This window comes from Protopterus annectens, chromosome 6.part0 (genome assembly GCF_019279795.1).
Source record: "Protopterus annectens isolate FY-2018-M chromosome 6.part0, PAN1.0, whole genome shotgun sequence".
Taxonomy (NCBI): domain Eukaryota; kingdom Metazoa; phylum Chordata; order Ceratodontiformes; family Protopteridae; genus Protopterus; species Protopterus annectens.
In genome coordinates, this window is record NC_056737.1 from 1,042,094,207 (window position 1) to 1,042,115,448 (window position 21,242).

Genomic DNA, 21,242 nt, shown 5'->3' on the forward strand with positions numbered 1-21,242 from the left:
AAGGTAAGCATTTGGTGCACCTTGTGGAAGGCAATGCATGATAGAGGTATGATATGATAATGGAGGAGAGATGGATCAGAAAGGTAGGGATGTTTACTGATGAGGTGAGGGTCATGCTTACTGACATGCTATGCAATCAAGCTGTGTTAGTGACAATAAGGCAGTAATAAATGTCTGTTTTCCTTTTATTTTATGACCTTAACCTTTATTTTGATTTACTTGCAATGTATTCTATGAAAGTAAGCCACAATACAAGCATGACCTTTCCTTGAAAATGAGCCTAGTGTTTAGTTTTCACCATCACTGAAGTTTACCTTTGCTGTCATTTGCTTACTTTAACCATTGTGTACCATAAAAATGAATACCCTCAAATACTACCATAATGACCTTCTGTGTTCTGTTGCCTAGGTTTCAGTGTGGTACTGAGTCAAAGTGCATAATAAAGTGCAGGCACACCACATCCACTGGTACTTCTCATCCAACTCCACTTTTACCAAGTCATACAAACTGCAGGAGGTTTTAATGGCAATCAGGCCATGCTGGTTTTGGCTCTGAATTGGTTGCTCATTAGAAAGACCTCATGCTTTTCTCTCCGTATGTAGTGAATTATCTTCTCCCTCACTGCTCTTAGGATAACCAGCCTGTAGATGTCTGCACTTGTCCTGCTACCTGCTTGAAAATGGGGACAGTTAAATAGTTCTTTAAGCCCTGTAGCATTTACCCCAGTGGTCATTATTAGAGATATTTATGATGGTCTCTGTGTGGGCCTTAACTAGCTGTTTTGAATACTATGACTGGTATCTCATCTGAGCCATGTTATTTGTCCTGTAGTCTGACCTTTTTCTTTTCTGCCTTTCTCTTCTTAATGGTACATTCATCTACCTCTCACTTTGCTCTGCCTTCTTCCTTTCCCAGTCCACTATCCTACCCTTCCTTTTGTTACTTTCATGTATGGTCCTACTTAGCAGCGGTACCTATTTAGTTTTGTAATTACTGTTGTATGTTCTTCACTTGGAGTGGTGTTGGTATAATTTACCTGTTTATTTTAATGTATGTTTTATTTTAACTTGTATGTAGACTTTGCATATAATCCCACATTTATCTGTTTTATGGTATTGTAGTATACTTATTTTGTTTATGACTGTAGACATTAATTGGAACACTTAAACTGGATAAAATAGCAGATAAACAAGGTGACACAGTGGTTAGCATTGTCACTTCATAGCAAGAGGTTTACTGGTTAAATTCTTGGCCTTTTTTAAAGATCCTACTTCCTGTACTTTTATTTCTGTTACAATATTCACTACTTCTTCTTAAAAAAATTGGGGAAGATAGGAAAGTGGAGAAATGGGGAGCAAGCGGGGGAAGGACAAAGTGAAAGCAAGGCAGAAATGTTCTGTAAGGATGTAGGAAAGAACCACAGCTATTCATTTCTTCAAGAATAAAACATACAGATTTTGCTGAATTTGGACTGTTACCTACAAAGAGAGGGGTGACCACAACACAATCTATTGTATAGAGAATTGTAAAGAATCATGTGTGTCATGAAGACACGTCTGTGAAATGGAGAGCTATGTAATGGATGAATTTTTTTTGTAGGACAGGTGGCCATTTTTTTTTTTTGAGAGAGAGATGAATGCTGGGGAAGGGCTGTAGGAATATCTGGGTTCAGTAAGTTGGACAGGTGAGGAAGCAATTGCAGACAAGACAATCAAAACAAGAGACAGGGACAGTGAAGGACACATGAGGAAGGTGAACACCATGGTTGGGGTGAGGGTGGGGACATTGCAAGCTCATGGATGTCAAGTTGGGTGACAGTGAGAAAAGAGTTCTCACCCAGTGGACTGTCATCACTATCACCTCACTACACCGATGGCTGCAGTGTCTGACATCTGCATCTCCTTGTGTTATTTAATACAATGATGGAGAGCAGTGTCTCCTTCCAGCATATGCGTGCACAAACAATGTGACACACAATCTTAGGCACCATCCCTAGCAGTTTATCATGAGTGACAAACTCACCCCCTCCACCACTGCTCCTGGAGGGAACCCCAGGCCTATCTTCCAGGGCAGAACTACCTGAGGGGCTGGGTGGTGCAGGGGTGGCAAATGGGTGCTACCAGGTTCTGCACCAGATGTGCTGAGCAGTGGTGCTTTAGCTGGTGGAGTGGGGGCAGGTTGATCCTGTGAGACAGTCCTCCTGCACTGTGCATAATATAAAAAAAAAATAAACACACAAAAAAGAAAACAATAAATAAAAAAGAAAAGAAAGTGTTGGGAAGATAGAAAAAAGGGAGAACATTACTAACTTCATTTGTGACATACAAAGCATTGCTACAAGTATTTGACTCTATTCTGTTACCTTTACTTTTAACAGTATCAACTCCAAGAAATATCTTTGTTTACTGTTATGACTACCCAGCTGCTAACAGTTATACTACAGATTGCAGTAAGCAATCCTTGATATGTGCATACATTGCACATATGTGTGGTCCAAATATACTGATTACAGTTTACAGCAAGCCAGTGGTGAATCTGCTTAACAGCTCCGACATAACATTGCAATATCAATGACAACTTAACAGTGTTGTATATTTGGGAAGTGTGGATTTTGAAGGCACAACCTATGACTACTTTGTAAAAATGAACTGTTGTTTTGCTCTGCAGAGTAATGCATGCATACTTTAGTACTACAGCTAAGAAATGAATGCTGAATTTGATAAACTGTATAGTTAACAAATAAATGCATTGTAACTTTTAATGGTAAAACAACTCCACTGTTGGGATGCATACATACCACATGCATCTCACATCTGTGCCAATCTAGTGGTATGGGTTTGCACATTCAGTTCCCAATCTGTGACAGATGTGGAGAAAACAATAGAATACCGTTAAGCATACCAATCCTGACTATATCCCGCCTTTAACACTAACAAGTAGTCTCTGTAGGTGATACTTACACATCTGTGGGGTGACCCCAGAACTACATTCCTCAATACAACAGTCAAGGGTATCCCTCTTCCTCATCCTGAGGTGCCTGTAGTGATTTCTACATTGTTTACCAGTGCAGGGATACCAGTAGCACTGGTCAGAGCCCAAGCCAGACTATTCCATGTCTCCACCACAATAGTCCCTCTGCAACAGCCTGGGTCCATGTTCATTCACTAGGAGTCAAACAAACACTTTGGATTCCTGGACACCCCAATTTTGAGCATGGAATCTCAAAAACTCTCCAGAAATGCCAGCCATGCCTATCATAAAGTAAGATTTGTAGCACTTACTGGGAGTGTGCACTTTCTGGATTTGCAACATATGAAAGTGTTGTGCATCACTTACTGTTGTGCAAATACATTGCACAAGAGTGTGCACTGCCAGAAAATGTATTTGCACAGTGGCCAATAGTATTAGTGGAATGTGCCCAGTATATGTTTCTGGCTGTCTGGGTCTTGTCTGCTACCTGGGTGGCCCATTTGTCTGGTTTGTGCAGTTCCGCTCTACGCACAAACAAAATGCACATAGCCAAAGCTGTTTGTGCTAAGGGGGCAGTGCGCAAACAGTGGTTCACAAAAACAAAAAGGAAAAAAGTATAAAACATGAAAAATTAGTTTAAAAAAATCAGTCTATGGCCTACATGGTAGAAATTGTTAGTATGCATGAGAGATAACTCTTCTCTGTCTCGGCCTAGTCCTACTGGCGGTAGCAGTAGCAGCATTGCCTGCAGTCTGTAGTACATACAAATGGAGTTAAGCAGCAACTCCTAACATTGCGTCTGAGAAGACTTTCTGTGTCTGTACTCCCTCTATTTTGAAATCCACAAGAAAAAAACGGTATGGAGTCTAAGTGGTTGCTTTATAACTTCTTGAATAGCTCCACCAGATTGATTGATTAGCATGCAATTCAGCTGCTTATGCAGTAATTAGCATCTCTGAAACACAGCCGAGATAGATGCAGTTCATTAATAATCTACTCCATTATAAAAAGGCAAATGCGTAGCTAGCCAAACTGATGGTGAGGATACTTGCTACATGTTCAGCAAAGCAAAATATTTCTCAAGCTGTCTTTACAGAGGAGTATTAATCTCCAGCAGATATGCTGTCTTTTTTTACCTACATAATGCATATGTTGGAATATATTAATGAATAATGTGAAGCAAAGCCTTTTACACTGTTATCTTTATGCACTATTTAGAAATGTACTGATGGCATGGCCATGTTTGTCAAGCCATTTCAGAGGTACTCATGATTGACAGTACATGAAAATAGTAAGTTGTGTCATGCATATGTACAAATGTTTCAGGGACAGGTCCTTTGAATGCATGTTTAGCATTTCACTATTTTATTAGCAAAATGGTTTGTGCGCCTGTTCTTTAGTGGGTGGGGGGAGCAAAGGGAAATTAGTATTATGTCACAAACTAGAATCAACTGTTCTTTTGAGGGTGGCACAGTTCAGTTATTGCTATGGCACATACAAGGATATGTTGCTCTTACTACTCCACTTGTTTTGCATCCTGCCTGTTGTTAGTATGTCACATATGTCATATGTGTTATGTTTTTCCAGTGGGTACTACTGACTGCCTACCTTAACTGTTTTATCTGGCAATAGTTACTTTGTAGGTATGTGATTGTTATGTGTATTATAATTATGTTGTGCCTTAGGACCGAAAATGTCATTGAGGTGCAGACCCCCCTTCAGTGAGGCAGGAAATACAACCATAGTGGACACACACTGTCAACATGGTGCTTTTCTTCTTGGAAGGGGTCATCCCACTATGTCAGAGAAGCTGAGGATATGGCAGCAAATCATTGCTGACATAAATGCAGTAGGTCACTGACATGCTGTCATCTGCACAGTGTGCAGCTGCTGTTGCCCGAGACCAGGGGGTAACCAGTGGTGAGCCTGCTGCAGAACCACCTCTCATCTCCAGTGAGGAATTCTTGGAGGGTAACCAGTGGTGAGCCTGCTGCAGAACCACCTCTCATCTCCAGTGAGGAATTCCTGGAGGGTAACCAGTGGTGAGCCTGCTGCAGAATCACCTCTCATCTCCAGTGAGGAATTCCTGGAGGGTAACCAGTGGTGATCCTGCTGCAGAACCACCTCTCATCTCCAGTGAGGAATTCCTGGTAAATCTTCTGCTACAGGACAACTCACAGCAGAGTGGTCCACAATATGTCATTGATGTAGGTACACCTCCTTCTCAGTCCCAGGAAGAGCTTCCAGGTAGGCTTTGTTATATGACCAATTCAGTATTGTTGTATAGTAAAACAATTGAAATAAAAGTTACTTCTGTGTCAAATGTGTTTTTTTTGGGGGGGGGGGTTGAATATTAGTACAGTGATAAGCTCAATTTGGAGTTGTCAGTCCCATTCTTGTTAAAGTAACACATCATGCTGATTGACAGGAGTACATGTAGTACCTCCTGTCTTACTATTAAATGTGATGATGTTGCCCTTATCTCTTGCTTAGCTTATTTCAGGACCATCAGGAATCCAGCAACATAGGCCTCCTACAGATGGTAAGCCAAATCAAGTTATTTCAGTACTGCAGATAAATTTCTAGAAATATAATGTGTCATTTTACGCCTGTTGTGTGTATTGTTGTACTGTCTGTAATAATGGTAACACTGTTAGTTGTTTAGCATATATTGCACCATAGTAGTACAGGTATTAATGTATGCCTGTGTTTCTCCCTTTTTATCACAGGTGATCATGACCTTGGGGAGTGGTGGCCCTGTGCCATCTGATGTCAGTGACTCATCAGACACTGATGATGATGATGGTGGCAAAAATGAGGCACAGTCGGGGGCTGCAATGGTTGTATCTGACACTACTGTAGCACACTGCATTAACCCACCATGCTACACAGAGGTTGACCTCCTGCCACCTCCTTCTTTTTCCCTATATGCAGCCAGTAGGCCTATGCCTAGCAAGTCCACAGATATAGAACAGGTGAAGGGTGATGACATTGAACAGAGAAGTGTGGCTACTGTGGATTCAGTACCTGTTGAGTTTGACTGTATCCAAAATGTTGACGGGGTGCCACTCGGAAGGGTTGATAGTGGTACTTGGAGGGGGCCTGCTGTCTCTCCTCCACCCACTGCAGGTGAATCTTCCTGTGTCACACAACATATGTTTAGGACCATCATGGACGCACAGGCATGTTCAGAAAAGCGCTCCAGACAAATGCTCAATGGTTATGGATGTGGCACAATCTGATACTCGTGACTGCCTCCACTGTGTCACTGTTTCCCTAGATCAGATGAATGACATGTTGGAACAAGGACTGTCTGTGATGGAACAAGCAGTGTCTGTGATGGAATGTCTGCTTGGAGGAGAACAATGTCCTCATGGGTGTAGGTCAGCCGCAACATCTGATGCTAGCCAATGTGGTCATTCCTGATCACACTTCTGTACTGGCAGTACTTCCACTGGGGAGTGTGCTGTCCACATCCAGATGTGGCAGACCATGGGGTTATGGTTTCTCAAACCTCATGGGTGTAAGTCAGCCACAACATCTGGTGCTAGCCAATGTGGTCATTCCTGATCACACTTCTGTAGTAGCAGTACTTCCACTGGGGAGTGTGCTGTCCACACCCAGATGTGGCAGACCATGGGGTTATGGTCCTGGGCATTCCCATGAAGGGAGTGCATCCAGCAGACATCAGTCATACTCAGGTAGCAGCACTCCATCTGACCTTGGGCATGGATGTGCCTGTGCAACACCTGGCAGAGCCAGTTCTTGTAGATGGGGGTGAAAATAATGAACTGCCACATCTACCATGCACAGCTCACACCTGTTCAACATACCAAGCTGTAGACCTAGCATTGAGTTTGGCTGTGTTCATGCAGACTCTCAGATACAACTTTCACATGCAGAACCCCTACAGACACACACACAGTCTGCTTGCTTCCCTTTCTCCCTCACACACACTCAACAACTTTTTGTGTCAGCCTATGCCTCCTGCCCCCCCCCCCCAGCATCCTGTGCTACTGATGATAACTGTACCATATCCATGTTTTCTCTCTCTTAGATTCAGGGAGCTTTGTGTCTGATGCACAGGATGCATAGCTACATTAGTGCCTAGAATATCTGCATTTGTTGAACTGATAATTGTACCTGTCAGCTATATTTGTCTTGCCAAATGATACAGTAGATAGCATCATCATGACAGTACTTTCTTGTGTATTCTCTTATAAAGGCTGTGAAATCAGGAATTGTAATGTGTGTCATTAGTTTATAAACTTTCATTTTAATGTTTTCCAGTACATACGCATGGTGCACATCATAAGACACACCATCACATTCAGATCTCAGGGCTTTATGGCAGCACTGTAGTGAAACTCAACAGAACAGTAATACAGTATAATGCTGTTTTTTGCATGAACCTCAACAAGCACATGTAGCAGCTAGACAGACCACAGGGCTTTCTCATCATAGTAACACAGGGCCTACTAATCATGACATGATGTATGTGAGTAGATTAAAAGACATGTCACTCTCATCTGTCTGGTACCACATTACATTGTAAATGTTATTTTAAACCTATTACTTTTGGTTTAAGCACTTGGGCTTCAGGCCTGTTGTCTTACATTAAGAAGGTTTGTAGTCTACATGCTGGTGGGAGGAGAGGGTAGCCTCTGCTCTTCTGAGCTGGAATTTACTGTTTGAATGCTTATTGTGGCTGTTGTTCTAAGTCTCTTTGTTACAGTTTAAGCACTTAGCCTCCAAACCAGTTATTTTACATTAGTACGGTTTGTGGTGTAGAGTATTGTGGCAGGGGAGGATAGCCTACATGCTTCTAAGCTGGGAATTGCTTGTTGAAGGCTTATTGTGTCTGTTGTTCTGAAAGTGTCTAAGTTCTGGTTTAAGCGCTTGGGTTCCAGACCACATATTTCACACTAGGAATGTTTATTGTCTACGCTATTGCTGGAGTATTCTACTGAATTGCTGCTTTGTTTAAACTGTTTGTTCTTCTTTTGTGATTGTGATTTTCTGCACTTTGGATTTCTAGTAGTTCTGCATTTTATAGTATCGGCTCAATTCAGACTTGCTGAATCTAGACTGTTTGGTATAAGTAAAGCACTAAAACCAGCCCTCTTACATTAAGAAGGCCCCCCTGCTCCCTTGTGGCAGACCTATGCAGTCAAGAAACCATCTGAGTTGGGGATTGCTGGAATAAGGCTGACTGACGGCCTTTCTCTTTCTTTACTTGTTTAGAATAGTTTAACTTTACTTGTGTTCGGTGTTGTATTTTGGGGTGTTTGCACTCAGTTTACTGTAGCTGCTCAGAGCTTGCACTGCTGCCTGTGAGCAACTCAGGTGTGCATTGAAACACTGACACATTTTTGTAACCCTAGCCCTCCATACAATAGACACATTTTGTTAGTCAGGTACCACAACCTGGGCCATCTAGCCCACTTCCCACTAGTTACTACGGTATATACTTTCCATAATGGATGGACAGTTTCCCACCATTTTTCTAGCCAGCCTGATTTACATGGCATCCTGAGGCAACACAGCAATTGTCTCATGTATACTGACAACCAGTTACTGCTAAAGAAAACTAATACAACATGTGAGAGCTGTATCTATACTATGAATTTTAAATCAATTCTCTCACATAACAAACCAGATATCAAACATGTTGTCAGCATACACAATTCACCTTTTGCATATAAGCTCACAACAACACATAAACCCACATACACAGAGGTACCCGCTATAAACCTAACTAAAGATTGGAGACCTCCCAAGCCCAAACCTACTGCACACAGTGCAGACCCAACAGAATCCACTACACAAAATACACACACCAGTGTCTCAGCCTATAAGCTCCTCTGGCAAAACACCTCAAACCAAATGTGTTGCTCATAAGAAACTCCATAATGAGACACACAGCTGTCCTCCTCATCAGGATAGATAAGGAGAAGGTCACAGTCAGCTGCCTGTCAGGTGCCAGGGTCTGTCAGATCATGCACGCACTCGAGTTTCTCAAAAACAAGTACTGTTATGACTCGGTCATAGTCCCTGTTGTAGTGAATGGCTGGAGACGTATCTCACTATACTATATGAAGGTGCTTGCCTCCCTTACAGTGGCCTTTTTAGGCACTGTCAGAACAACTAAAGTTCCAGTGTAAAAGAATCCACTACAGATAAACCGAAGGTTATGCTGCTTAATGTAAGGAGTGTAAATCAGAAACTGCACTCACTAAAAGAACTCCATATTTTGAAAAATGCCCATGTCTGTGTAGTCACACAGACATGGTTTAAGGCCGCAGAGAGCACCCTTGCAATGCAAGAGAGCAATGCCTTCCAAACATTTACACATCAAAATGAGCATGAAATAACCAAAAGCAGAGATGTATACATCTTCATTAAAGACAAATACAATGCAATACTGGTCAAAGAGTATGACTCTATAGCCCTACTCCAAGTTCAACTAACTGTATGTAAAACCCCTTCCATATCACTGTTAGCTACAGGTTCCCCTCCATGAACCATTAGTAGCACTCTGGCTACTTGGACCTAACTGATTCACTCACTAGACAGCCAAACACCCAGGTGATGTGTGATTTCAACTATCCTTCCATCAATTTGGAGTCATATATGTGCACAAAAACACTCACCCTAAGGTTCCTGGACTTTGCTACTACACATACATACTGTGTAACAGTCTGCACCCTTACAAGGGGCTTGGATGTCCTAGACTTAGTACTGACCAAAATATTGGTTCTCTGCATTAACCCCTGTGTGTTGCCCCCCCTCCCCGGTTACGTCAGATCATGGTTCAGTCTTGTTCAGATTCACAATCATATCCGACACCCCCACAAGAGCAGAAAGGATGACATATTTATCCAAAACAAACTATAGGCTCCTAACCAATGCCATAAAGAGTTGTAAACACCCTGCTACCACTGTCAACAATGGCTTGCTATACAGAGGTGTACACAAATGGCCTGTATAAGCAGCTATACAAATGTATAGAGTCAGCTGAACATGAATGGATCAAAACAAGCTCCTCACAGAAAACAAGCCATCCTGGTAGGCATCAAGCAAACATAGGTTAGACAACATGTGGAAGAAAGTAATGTTTAAGAACAAGAGGGAACTGACACAGCAGAGGAAGGACACCCTCCACAGCTTGAACAAGGAAATTAGCTATCTTGAAAAGTCCTCTAAACCCATGTATAAACCAAAAATATCATCCCTAGCTAAAGAGAACCAGGAGGCATTCTTTAGCTATGTCAGAAATCTAAAAGCAAAGTCCCAGCTTTGTGCCAAACTAGTAATGGACAGTACCACTCATACTGACCCTGAGGATATTGCCAACCTGCTACCAGATAGTTTAGGGCAAACTTCATCCCCACCAAACATACCTCAAAGCATACCTGTCACCATTCCTCTACCTAGTAACTTCCTATGAACCTAAGGTGACATCTGCCTGGGCTGCAGGCCAGTGTCTGATCCAGCCTGGTGGTACGGCTGTATATACAATAATCTGATACAACTGATTACATCCACATTGTTTGTTGAGCATATGGTGATAACAGTGCCCTGCATGCTGATGTAAACGGATCTCTGTAATGTCAATTAACATCTGTCTCACACACACACACACACACGCACACACAGCTGACTGCAGTGAGAACAGAAACCCTACCTATCTAGGTACACTGACTACAGAACACAGTAGTGTACACAAGTGTCATGACACATGACTGACTTTTACATGTCTTTCAGATCAATTTATAATGGATGACATCAGCAGGCCATGTAGGAGACAAGAAATAGGGAGGGCTGCATGAAATGGATGTGTAAGCTTCTGCAAGTATGAAAAGGCTAGCAAGCCATGCCATTGTAGAAGTAACTTTAAGATAGTACAGCTACTTTGCTGAGCAGAGAAACATGCACACACACACACACACACACACACACACACACACACACACACACACAGTTGCCCGCAGTGAAAACAGAGCCCCTACCTAAGTATAATGACTGTAGAACACAGTACTTTATGCAAGTGCCATGGCACAAATCTGATTTTTACATGGCTGCAGGTGAACGTATGGTAGATGACATCAGCTATGTGGGGGACAACAGGTTGTATGGCCAGCATAGGCACATAGATTGTATAAGACTAGCTGTGTAAAAACACAAGTACCCATATTGAGCATAGTTGGATGTTTGAGTTTAGCAGAGCAAGGTTGTCAGCACCACCGACTGCCCTGTTCATGGGGGAGTACGCAACATTATATCTTACACTTTGTAGTGTGGTTGTTATATGTGTGTGTAAAAAATACTGAGCCCCCAAGGTTGTATTACTTGGGGGGGTTGAAAACACATGTATGTATTGTGAATATATGACATATACTGAGAATGTGCCATGAAAAAGTGATCATATGTACAGACAATTAGCTAAATTTAGGCTGTCACCTCCAGAGAGAGCAGTGACAGCAACATAATCGTGTTGTATAGCCAATTGGACCAAATCGTCAAGTAGACATGTTTGCGACATGGAGAGCTTTTTATGGGATGATTTATTTTATTTATTTGTTTATTTATTTTGGAAGAGAGAAAGGAATGTTGGGGAAGGTACATAGGTATGTCTGTGGCAGGTTAGTTGGCAGGGTGAGAAAGCAATTGGTGACTGACAGGACATACAAGACAAGACACAGGGATGGTGAAGAACATAAGAGGTGGGTGAACACCATGGTCAGGGTAAGGGTGAGGACCTCAAAAACCCATGGACATCAAGCTGGGTGACAGTAAGAATTGAGTCCTCACCCAGTGGACTATTATCACTGTCACCTCACTGCACCAATAGCTGCAGTGTCTGATGTCCGCATCTCCTTGTATTATTCAGTACAGTGATGAAGAGCAATGTATTAATCTAGCATAGCCATGCATCCACAGGGTGGCCCACAATCCTACACAACATCCCCAGCAGTTCTTCTCAGGTGATAAAATCACCCCCTCTGCTACTGCTCCCAGAGGGAACCACAGGTATATCTTCTGTGACAGAAGTACCTGAGGGGCCAGGTAGTGCTGGGGCAGCACAAGGGGTGCCACCATGTTGTGGCAGAGACATGCTGGGTTTTGGTGCCATAGCCAATGGACTAGGGGCAGGTGGATTCCATGGGCCAGGCCTATCCCACTCTGCTGTGGGGGGGGGGGGGCGAATAAAAACAACCCAAACAAAACAAAAGAGAAAATAAGGGTTGCGGTAAGAGAGATTGTACAAGTTGTCTTATTTGCTTGTTTAGGCAGAGAAGGGTGGTCTTCCAGTTCTTGGTTCTCACTTTTATATTTGTAGACAGTAGCTTCTTTTGCTTACTGTATAACCTAGTAATGACAGACTTGTCTCTGTCCAGGACAAAATAACAGTACCATACACGCTGCTGTAAAAGGCTGACACTTATACCAATTCCTCCCATTTTACTGCAGTGAGAATAGAACCCCTACCTAAGTGCACGCACTACAGAAGACAGTACTTAATACAAGCACCATGACTCAACTCTGACTTGGATTGTATCAGACAACACTTTATAGAGGATGACATCAGCAGTGTCTGTTGAGGGCAAGATAGTGTTCCACAGGTTGCTGTAAAAGGCTCACTGTAAAGTCCAGCAACGACTCACACACACACCAACCCCTCCAGATGTGGCTGCAGTGAGAATAGAACCCCTACCTATCTAGGTACATACACTACAGAACACAGGAATTAACGCAAGCACCACAACCCGTGTGTGATTTTGACAGGACTGCAGGTGAACTTATAGTAGATGACATCAGCAGGATATGTGGGAGACACAAGGTATGGAAGCCTGCATGAAATGGGGCTTGTGCAAGTATCAGAAAACTGGCAAGTCATGCCATTGGAGGGGTATCTGTGGGATACAGACTTCTGCTCTTCTGTCTAGACACACACGCTCACATACCCCACTTGACTGCAGTGAGACTAGAACCCCTATCTTTCTAAGTACACAAGTCTACAGAACATAGTACTTAATGCATGCACCACAGCACAAGTCTGATTTTTACAGGACTGCAGGCGAACTTACAGTAGATGACATTGGCAGGCCATGTGGGAGGCAAGGTTGGGAGGCCTGCATGAAATGGATGTGTAGGCTTGTTCAAGTATCAGAAAACTGGCAAGCCATGCCATTGGAGAGGTAACTGTGGGATACATACTTCTTCTCTTCTGTATAGACACACACACACACACACACACACACACACACACACACACACACACACACACACACACACACACACACACACATATACCCACTTGACTGATGTGAGAATAGAACCTGGTACTTAATTCACATGCCACGGCACAAGTCTGAGATTGGGAAGCCTGCATGGCTACATTGCTTCATAGTGTCATCTGAGGCTAGTAGCCTAATAACAGTAGCCTGTTTGGAAGCCTAGCTCTGTAACAACACAAGAACCCTTTTTGAGCATACTTGGCTGTTTGAGTTTTGCAGAGCAAGGCTGTGAGCACCACCAAGTGGCCTTGTCCATGACTGACCACACATTATATATAACACTTTGTATTGTGGTTGATATACGTGTGGAAAAAGTAATGAGACCCCAAAGTTGTAGTGCTTGTTTGGGGTGGTTTGGGGGGGACAAATGGATGTATTGTAAATATATGACATATAGTTATAGAATGCCCTTAGTTTCAATGTTTCCACATGTAGTTTTATGTCATACAAAGGAAATGGACAATAAACACCAATAATAAAATATCATATATACAATTCCATAGCTCAATGAGAATTGGATTTGCGCTATGGTTAACAATGTGTACATGCATGTGAGATAGACCTATTTGTGGGTAGGGAACAGTGCGCAAATGCAAGCCACATTGCTAATCTTTGCTACTATACCTTGGTCTTATCTGTACTTAAGACCGGCTTTTTGTGATGGCTAAGAGCATCAATTGAATGTATCTGTTTTCCATTTTGCAGTGTCTGCTTTCTAGGCAATCTGGTTTTCCCCTGTTTCTGCAATGTTGCACTCCACACAAACAAGACAAACTTAGCCAAACTGTTTTTTGGGAAGTGACACATCACGCAAAATTGAAATTAAAAGAAGACAGAGGAAAAGATGATAAAAGTAAGGGACACATACACAAAATTTGTGAAATCACAGTAAAAATTGATGGTATACATCACAAATCTCTACATATGTCAGGATTTGAACCCTCACAGCAATACAGCTTTAGAAAACAGGAGGGATGCCTTAGACCTCTTTGCACACAAACAACTTTGCATCAACAAAATGAAGTCATTCTTCAAACAACCAACTGCCTGAGAATATACACTGCTATCAAACCATCAGCTGTGATTTGTACATTTAATTCTCTTTACTATATTTGAACATAGAGCAGTTAGTGATCACACATGTCATTATTATGCTTACAAATATACAGCTCTATCTTACCTTTCTGTGTTTCTTGGTCATTCATCAGTTATCTAACACATGTCTAGTGTAAGTCATTCAGTAACATTGGCCTTAACATGTGAGAGGATATTAATTGGGAATAATATGATATGCAGCTGTCAACAAAGTGAATCCAAGGTTGGATGGCACAAACACGCATATACTGTTCTTTTTTTTTGGGGGGGGGGGTAGCATAGCTGAGTTACTGTTATGGCAGGAACAAGGGTACACTCCTCTTTGAGGGGGGCTCAGTTACTGTTATGACACAAACAACGTTGAAGTATGAAACTGCAATTTGTAACTTCTGTCTTTAATGATTTACCAGTACAAATGTATCATGCAAACTGAGGCCATGCAGGGAACACCAGTATTCTTCAGAGATATGACTGTGTGAATCTTTCACGCCTGAACTATACTAATTATTAATGGACAAATATAAGTAAAATAAGTGTCTGGTGTCTCATGTTAAGGTACTTTCTGTACAAATCTACCACTATTTACTTGCTTACTATAGCAAGTTAGGAAATAGAAAGATATGCCATAATATTATTAAAGAATATGCTCTAAGCTGAGGACGTACCTTGCAAATGCAGTAGTTGACACACCTTTAGTTCATGGTTGACTTTGTCTGATGGAAGCAGTACACAGCCAATACATGGGGAGTTAAAGGTTGTGTGAGTTGCCTGGCATCAATTTTTCTATATATATGTGAGTAGGATAAAGGTATTAGGCCCCTAGGTGGTCAGTGAATGTGCTGTGTATTGCCTGTGTCTGTCTACAGGGACAGCAGTTGGGGATTGCTCCTCTGAGTCCTCCTCTCACTGTGGCTGTGGTGACCTAGTTATTGGTGGGGGGGGGTATACCTTCCCATTGCTGATCCCTTGCTGCAGCTGTTTGCGCAGGATCAGATTGTGGATCACAGCACATACTGTGAATATTTGTCTACATGTGCATGGATTATACTGCAGAGCTGCACCGGATATGTCCAGGCACCAGAACTTGTGACTTCAGAAGCCTAAACACACACACTCTATGATGTTTCTAGTTTCAGCATGTGCCTCATTAGAGTTTTTCAATGGGTGTGTGTGTATGTGCTTCTGATGAGTATCATCAGCCATGGTTCCAGGGATTAGCCAGCATCCCCCATTAAATGGCCCTGTGAGATTTTCCCCTAGCAAGCATCTGGCACAGCTGTGATGTACACCAGGTATGGGAGTCATGATAATTGCCAGGGTTGCCAGCACACACATTCAAGATAATTCACTGTGCATTACACATGACTTGGCAGTTGATGGAGTGGTATCCCTTGAAGTTAATGTAGATCCTACCCTGCTCACCAGGTGTTGCATTCATGTGTACATGAGTGCAATCTGTGGCACCCAGTACTTTAGGGTACTGCACTACATGGTAAAACAATTCCATATTGCTGACCCTTTCTTCAGACCTATGGGGTAAAAATATGTGCTCAGTAGCATGTATGAGCATAGCATCCAGAAATTGGTGGAGGATCCTGGAGACTGATGCCTATGATACACCCACCATGTTCCCAGTTGGTCTTTGAAAAGTACCAGTAGCTGATATTCTAAGGACTACACATACCTAAGTTTCCACTAGGATGGGTTCCCCTTTGTTGTTTCTGGCTCCAAGTTGACGACAGCAGAGCTCACAGAGTTCTTGTAATGTATCCCTGTCCACCCTGTAGCACTCTACAATCTCCAGCTCATGTAGCACCTGGAAAGTTACCCTGGGCCTGAACACTTTTCTCCTTCTTGGCCTAGGCCTATTGTCAGCAGTACTGGCAGCATTTGATTCAGCTCTAGTGCATACAAATGCAGAATAGCTGCAGCAGCCCCTAACATTGTGTCATGTAAATATTTCCTTGTCTCTACTCCAGTGGTATTCAAGAACTGAGGAAAAAATAGAATGGAGGCTATGTGGATGCTTTATATATTGTTAAATAGCTCCACCATGTTGGATTAGTTGATTATCATGCAATTCATCTGCTTATGTTATAACTAGCATCTGTTAAACACACCTGGCGCTTGCTCATTAGTGAGCTATTTGCATCTCCATGCGCCTTCACATAAATAAGGTAAGCACAAGCAAAATTGATTGATCTTACTGAAGTCCTGTTTACATTTTTTGCATATCACTGGTTTCATTGTGGGTACAAAATTGATATTTTCTCCATTCTCATGATATCGTGCAAACATGGACCATAAAAAGTGAAGGAAGGTTGCACACCCTGTAGTCAAACCCAGGACCATCTATATTCCAGCCCTAACACCACATGTGCCGCCACAGGAATAGTTATGTAAGAAGCCACAGAAACATGCATTCATTCCTCTGTTTCCCTGGTTGCGCTAAGGACCGTATTGTGCAAACAATGGCAAAGTAAAAAAAAACTGGACAGAAACTACACATATTAACAACCAAATAATGAGGATGACACAGAACTTGGGAATTGTGCATTTCTTACATTCACTTTTACCCTTTACAGCCCTACATGTTCACCTCTACAAGTATAACCTGACTTATCCCCTTGATGGCAGCATTCACTGTTGCCATGCATTCAACATGGACCCTGTGGAAGTGCCTACAAGAAGTGAACATCCCTACAAAGTTACTCTTTTTTGAGATTCAACAATTCTAATGAGTTTTGACCTCATTTGCATCTGCACTGTGCTGACATCTCAGAATCTACACAGTTAGTAACCAGGTGAGCAGGGAAACTGAATGGGAGCCCAATGTTGTAACAGAAGAATACATGTTTTAATAAAATGGGACTGTAATCCATCAGCTACATAATGCTTATGCTTACATTACAGTATAATAATCTGTTTCATGACATTTAAACATTTTAGCAGCCTGCATTACTTACGAGTATATTCTTCATTTGGGGGTGGGGGAGCAATGTGCAATTAGGTAATAATATGTGTGGTGTTACAAGTTAAGGTCAGTTCTGTACTCTTGTTTTTGTGTAGACTCGTTTCCGTGGCTATATTTGGAAAGTTTTGGAATACACGGCGAAGATGGACACGGAATCTAAATGGTTGCTTTAGAGGTTGTTGAATCACTCCACCATTCTAGTTTGCTTCATTAGCATAAAATTCAGCTACTTATGCTGTAATTTGCATGCCACAAATTTTCCATGTTTGTGCATGAGTGTGGGCTGCTGCTTACCGCTATGCATAGTTTGCTGAATCTAAAACTTTTCGCAACCATGTGCGCATTGTACCGTGACACTCACATGGTCAAATTTATCATGTAAGCTTCACTGAATACCCCCAACTGTTCATAATTGAGTCATTGGGTCCTTGTACATAGCCTGTAGTAATTCTATCAATGTTTTTAGGACTTTGAACCACCACATAACTGCCCAAGTCAGCTTTCTTGGGACCTTGTCATATGCTTTCTCCAGGTCTACAAATGCCCAGTTGGACTTTTCTCATCTGTAGCATCTTCTCAACTGTGTCGCACTGCAAACTTTGGACTGGTTGTGATACATCCTGATCTGAATCTGAACTGCTTATTTCCCATCTAGCTTTCTGTTACTCTGCATATTCTTTTATTATTCGCCCTTTCCAGAACTTTCAATGTGACAAGAGTTTGATACCTCTGTACTGCCCATTGTTGTGAATATCCCTTTGTTCTTGTACATTTGCACTGTTGTGCTTATTCTCCTGTCACCTGGGATACGCCATTTTCTTCATACTGCTAAGAGTACCCTCAGGGGCCATTCTTCCCCATCTCACCCAATATCTTGATCATATTTGCTGTGACCTCATTTGACCCTGTTGCTTTCCCTGACTTAATTTTCTTTAGTGATGTTCTTACTTCTTCTAGGATGGGCTCCTCCTTTTTTTCATCACAGGCTGTGTATTGGGCAATACAACTTCTCTGAAATTTTCTTCATTTCAAAGCTGCTGGAAGTAGTCCGTCCATCTCTTTTCGATTTCCTCTAGGCTGGTGAACAGGTTGTTATTGGCATCCATTATGAAGGGTGTCTGACTGTCTTCTTCATCTTTCTGCATTTGATTTGTAAGCTGATAGAGTTTCTTTGTGCCATTTACATTGTCACTTTCCAGAAGGTGGTAGAGTGCCTCTGATGCTTTGTTCTTTGCTACTGCAACTCCTCTCTTAGGCTCTTTGTTAGCAAATCAGTATTCCTTATTTCCTGGCCCATCTTTTCTATCTCTCACGTTTTACTGTACTACTTCCTGTACTTATGCATTCCACCATCAGCTTTCCTTATGCACCTTGTTTCCATACCTGGCTTGACCATGTGTTTATTCTACAGGCTTCACACATGCTGTTTTGAGGTGCTGTCATTTTTCTCCAACGCCAGCTATTTACTCTTCTTCCTGAGGTGCCAGAGCCCAGAATAATTCCTTGAACTGTTGTGATTCCTCTCTGTTGAGTTTAGAGCCCTCTCTTACCACTACTTGCAGCTGATTTTGGCCGCCAGTTGTTTATCCTGCAGGCCAATTGTTTCACTGGGAATGACTTTGCAATCACTGATTCTACACCAATACCCTTTCCTTACTAGGAGGAAGTCTACCTGAGTTGTATGTTGGCTACTCTTGTATGTGAATTTCTAACTCTCTCTCTCTCTCTTACTGAGCTATGTGTTGGCCACCATCAGGCCATTTGCCAATCAGAAATCTGTAGTGCACAGTATCACCAAAATACTGGAATGGCCTCCTCTTCTTTATTTCTGATGCCCTACCCACGTGGACCCAAACAGTCCACATACTCAAGACTGTCTACCCTGATATGTGCATCTGTCACTCAGTATCAGCAACAATTCATGTTGTTCTGGTTTATCTAGTAGGTCCTGGAGCTGCTGCCTGAGTGCACACTTTTCCTCACAACCACAACCCTGAGATTATGATTACTGGCCCATCATTAAACTGGTGTCTGATTGCCATGAGTCTCTCACTAATTATGATTACATCCCTCACTGGCTTCTGAATTCTCTCTTTCACCACAATGTCCACACCATTTCTAGCCTGTCCCCCTCCTGAGTAGTAGACTCTGGATTCCAAGCCAAGTGGCTTTGCTGCACTGGCTTTCCATATTGTCTCCTAAATATATAAGATGTTTAGCTTCCTCCTTATCATGTCATCCACTTCCAAACTTCATCCTGTTAGTGAACCTGCACTGAATGTAGCAATTCTTATGTCGTGTTTGGCAGGCTGATTGGTTTTATGTCCAGCATTTCACTCAACAGAGCTATCCCAGATAACCCAAGTTGGGCATCTGTACACCAGTGGGCCAGTAGCCTATTGACCCAGGGCTGCTGGGGCTTTATGGCAGGTGCACTCTAGCCAGAACGGGCACATACACCCCTCCCATTATTAGCATGGATACCTGGTGTACATCATGTCCATTTGGTGACATTAGTCAGCACAACAAAATCACCTAGAGCCAATGTTTACACACGAGTGGCCTGCTGTGGTGCACAGTCTGTGATCTGTGTTCTCCTCTATTGAGGATACTTTGCACTGCAATTGATGCTCAATACAGTTGGTCTATACAACTCTTCCCCCTACAGGGCACCAGTCTGTGTTGTTGCTCACAGCTCCACTTCCGGGTGAGTTTATGGTAAAATGGTGGAAACACTCTGCATGTTTTTAAGAGGTGGGTGGAACCTCAAAGAGACCAATAGACAACATGCAAACCCCATACAGACATTGGCTGGATGTCAGGACCAAACCTTGTACCTTGTACATGGGAGGTGAAGACCCTAACCATTATGCCATCTGTTCATATTGTTTCTTTCCTTTTAATGGTTGTTTCACAAGTTCAGATGATTTGGAGGTTTAGTTCCATGAAGTGGATAGCACCTGCAATTTTTCCTCATTAATTGTTTGTTTGTTTGTGTCTTTCGGCTTTTCCCGGTTAGGGGTCACCACAGCGGAACTCCAGTCCGCTAATGATTGGCAGTAGAGTTTTACGTGCTGGCTTGCCGGGCCTAACGCACAACCTTCAACAAAGGAATGCCCATTCACGCATGTCGCCACACAGAAGACGCTCTAACTGAGAATCGAACGGGCAACGTCTAACTGTGAGGCGACAACACTACCGCAGCACCGATAATTTGCCTTCAGTGTAAGAGGTAACATTAATAAATTCAGTAGTGCATTGCAAATCCACTATAGTTATAGAAGACGTATTGCTGTAGATTTTTAAACAACAGTTGGCATCATGGGAAAAAAATTAGATGTCAGAATGACAATCTATAGGAGATCTGTTTGCTGTAATAAGGTAGCAGTTGATTTGCATTCTGTTTACAGATTCCTGCTGCATTAATATCTGCCAAGTAGGTCTAATGTGTGAAGTAACTTTTCCTCGTCTACACCTTTCTTCTCTGCTAGTAATCTCAAATAATTACAGCAACTTGTAAAATGTATGCATCGTATTCAAAGATTGCAAATTCTATTTTAGTGCATACAGTAGACTCCTTATCTGGTCTCGCTGGGACCGGACCTTAGGCTGAATAAACGAATGGCTGGTTAATCAGAAAAAAGAATACAAAATAGCATTTATAAGTTATAAATAAGCTAGAATAACAGGATTTGTTAGTATGCATTTTTCTAATGTATATGAGTCTAAAACTCAAATGTCTATCATTATTTAGCCCAGAAGAGGCAGAAGTGTTTTTCTTCTCTGTTGTCTTCTGCTAGGCTACAGAAGAAATTTGATGGCTGGTTAAAGAGGAGGCTGGGTAAAGAGTGACCGGATAAGAGGGAGTCTGCTGTAACAGATAGCATATTTGATTTAAATAA